This window comes from Panicum virgatum, chromosome 7K (assembly GCF_016808335.1).
Source record: "Panicum virgatum strain AP13 chromosome 7K, P.virgatum_v5, whole genome shotgun sequence".
Taxonomy (NCBI): Eukaryota; Viridiplantae; Streptophyta; class Magnoliopsida; order Poales; family Poaceae; genus Panicum; species Panicum virgatum.
Genome location: NC_053142.1, coordinates 41,238,688 through 41,242,451, shown reverse-complemented (window position 1 = coordinate 41,242,451; position 3,764 = coordinate 41,238,688).

Below are 3,764 nucleotides of genomic sequence, written 5' to 3'. Positions count from 1 at the left end.
ACCTCTGGAGGCTCTTGGGGCTCGCGGACGCGGACGGAGGGGGCGGCTCGACGGAGCAGAGCGGCCGGCGGCGAACTCGCGCGGCGACGGTGGTGCTCCGGCGGCCGTGGGCGGTGGGGGAGCAAGTCGGAGAGCTCCACGGTGCCCTGGAGAAGGTCGTTGCAGGGTCGATTTGGCTTGGGGAAGGCCGGAGGAGGGCCCTCCGCGGGAGCAGACGGCCGGCGTCGACTCTGTCCGCAGCGGCGACTCGTCGGCGATGATATGGAGGGGCGGCCGGGCCTGGGAGCTCCACTGGAACGAGATGAAACCGTTTCCGAGGACGATTGGTGCCGAGCGACGATATGTGTGGCGGAACCACCCAAAACTACTGGGCCCGGGTGCACTGATCTTTGTTGCTAAGTAACTCTGACCCAAATTGGCACTCACCGGTAGTTCCTCGAGTGAAGCCTCGATAAAAGCCACGCTATTCCAGGATCAGCAGACAACACTCACACGAAGGTGAGCCCAGAGATTACAACATAGAACATTTCTTACATCTCAGAGTGATTGCAGCGGAAAGGAAATTTATTACAAACCATGTTCAGATTAGTAAAGTACTACAGAGTTCCATCTACTCAAATTATTCAAGTCTCATTGTTCAGCGGAAGCATTAACAGATAACTAGCGAAATACGTGACGCATCGATAAAGCCCGTACGAAAGCGTCACTCAGCGGGAGGGTGGTCAGCACCGGCTGAAGGGGCCATCCCACTCAACAGACCAACCCGGAGGCAAGATACACGGCCAAGTAAGACTCGCAACAGATCTTCAAAGTTAGTACCTGAAAAATAGTGCCACAAGCAAGGCTGAGTATACTAATACTCAGCAAGACTGACCCGTCTCCGGATATATCATAGTCCGATAACTAGACATGCAAGGCTTTTTGGTTGGTGGGGTTTGTTTTGCCAAAAATGCCACTAAATGTTGATCCTTATTTTCAGATTTTATTTAGCCATCTTCCAGTTGGATTAACCATTCTAAGTTTGCATCTAACTCTTCACAAACATGGTAGAGCAACTATTTAATCAACCAGCAGTATTATCATCATCATGTTCCACTTGTTACTCTGTGTGACCGAAAACATTAAGCAATCTCATGCCGTGAGAGGCGGACGATTCCGAATCGAGTTTCAATCTGGCCAGGGGAACCTAGACCACACGCATGGGGATCGACTTCGCTCCCGCCCACGCTACTTTTCCCCTTTCTTTCCAGTCCGTGGATCCGGAACACCCTCCCCAACTACAGAGTCCGACCACTCTGCACCCGTACGTCGCAACATAAAAATAACCCTACTTCTACCAGGAGGGTGCGAGATCGTTCCACTCGCCGGTCCAATCAGGTACTTAAGCTTACCGATTACCATATTTCTCGGTATGTGGCTAGTACTTCCAAACGCTTAACGAAATGAGCCACACACCGCGACCTTAGCCATTTTTTACTACACCAGCGGGGTATCACAACTACACAACCCCGCCCGTTGTCCTTACATTTCAACAGGAATTAAAGTCAGTACAATTCCTATTTGCTCGCGAGAGGCAGGAAACCACTCGACTTCTACCGTACCTATTTAGCATGGCAACTAGTCGATAAAAAGATCCGGTATCAAACATAGGTTCCTATGGATCATGCATCTAGGGTTTTCGATCAACGCCTAGAGAACTTAAATGCAGAAAACCAACTATTACCATACATTAATAACTAGATAGCAGAATGATAATTCGGAAAAATAGTGGGATTATGCTCCGGGGCTTGCCTTCTTGGGCACTGTCAGGCAGAAAAGCCTCTGGGGCTTGGCCCAGGTCTTGAGACAAGTTAGTACAGTTCAAAGAGGCCTCCTGCTCCGCATGAGAGTCCGCGGGCACCAGTTCGTAGTCTCCGTCCGCGAGGTTAACCGTTTATATATGCAATGCAAGATTATGAGTTATTCATGGATATAATTTCTTTCCTTCACGATAAGGTTATAGTCCAACGAAAGTTAATTTAGTGATGATTTCACATTTCATTGCATGGGCAATCGTTTATAGAGTAGTAAACATAACTACGTTTATTCATGAATGAGTGGGGGTTTTAGTTTTCATTTTTCAATTTCAACACATAGCATGCTTTCATTATTTCGTAACAACCCAAATTCACTAATGAGCTAGTGAGGAAACACCAAAGTAACCCAGATTCAAACTAAGTACTTATGGTATAGATTTCAGCATTTAACCATAAAGCAAAAAAAAACTATAACTATTCATGCAAGTAGATCACTCTAGTTACTTCATCTTTTTGTACAGAACGCTTAATATGGGTTCTGGTGCTACAAATTTTACGAGAGCAACTTCATAGCATCTACTCAGCACTGAAATTTTTCCAGATTTTATTCACTTATGTAACTGAGGTAATAAAAAGAACAAAAACAGCAAGCTTTTAAATAAGATTAATTCTACAGAGAGTTTTACTAGGGGTATGGCTCTCAAATTTTTATCAGAGACTAGCCATGAGTTAAGAATACTCCAGAAAATTTTTCAAGATTTAACTCACTATGATAAATTAGTTATTCAGTGAACTTAGCATGAGTTTGCATAAATTTCTCAAGGTGCATTTAACTAGTATTGCTTATGAACTTTTTATTACAGGTAGAGAATACTCTAGACAAGATCGTGCCCAAAAATAATGATCAGAAACATTGTAGATTACTCAGAACAAAAATAGTAAATCTAGCCCTAAGATGCTAAGCATGATTATTCAACAAAGCAAAACTCAGTAACTGCAGCTCAAAATTTTTAGACAGGAACACAGAGCTAAAAAGAGACTCCAGAAATAAATATAGATTTTTCTGAGCATAAGAACTATATATGACGAATTAAGTTGATTAAACCAGGATAAATCATGGTATATATCACATGAACTCTAATAAATTTGAAATTTAGAAATTAGCAGGGATTCAGTGGCACAAGCCTGTAGTAAAATTTTCAGAGCAAGTTCATGTGTATATTTTCCTGAATTAAATCGAAAAAACTAACAACAGATTAGAGAATCTTGATTGTTGCCATACGATACTGCTTTGGTTGGGTGCCATCTTTTTACTGTGATCTTAAAATTCCCTTAATGACAACATATCCAAAAATCAAGGTCATTTGATGGGTAGAACTTCATGAACATGCATAAGGTGGTTTTCTTATTCTTTTCCCTAGATTAAATTCGGTTGAGTTTCTGCAAATGTGAATGTTACAAAATTTGTAGATCTTGTTACAAGGAATCCAGATCAGTTGAGTTTGCATTTTTCCGATTTTTCTGTGATTTGTTTCGCATTTTAGGAGTTCACTGGTATACACTAAAAAACTTGCAGAAACACCCTTAAACGAAAAAAACAAATTACAACCGGGTCCTTCGCCGGCCTTCTCCGCCGTGGCATCTTGCCGGTGGTGTTCTGCGGTGCAGGGCTTACCGGGGCTGCCACGGGGAGGCGCGTGAGAGAGAAAGGATCGAGGAACACCTACCCTGGTCGACGTTCGAGCGTTTGGTGCACGGTTTCGAGCTCGGCGGCGTTGATGGCGGGTCGGTTGTTCGGTTCGCCGGCGCTGGAGGTGAAGGAGGGCTCGGGGTAGGGGAACAAGGCGCGCACGAGCACCGCGTGAGCTCGTGGATGCTTCTGGGGTAGCTGTCGGGCTCGGTCTCCTTCGGAGCTGGCCGGTCCGCGGTGAGCCCGAGCTCGCCGGCGGCGGCGCAAGAGGGGAACGG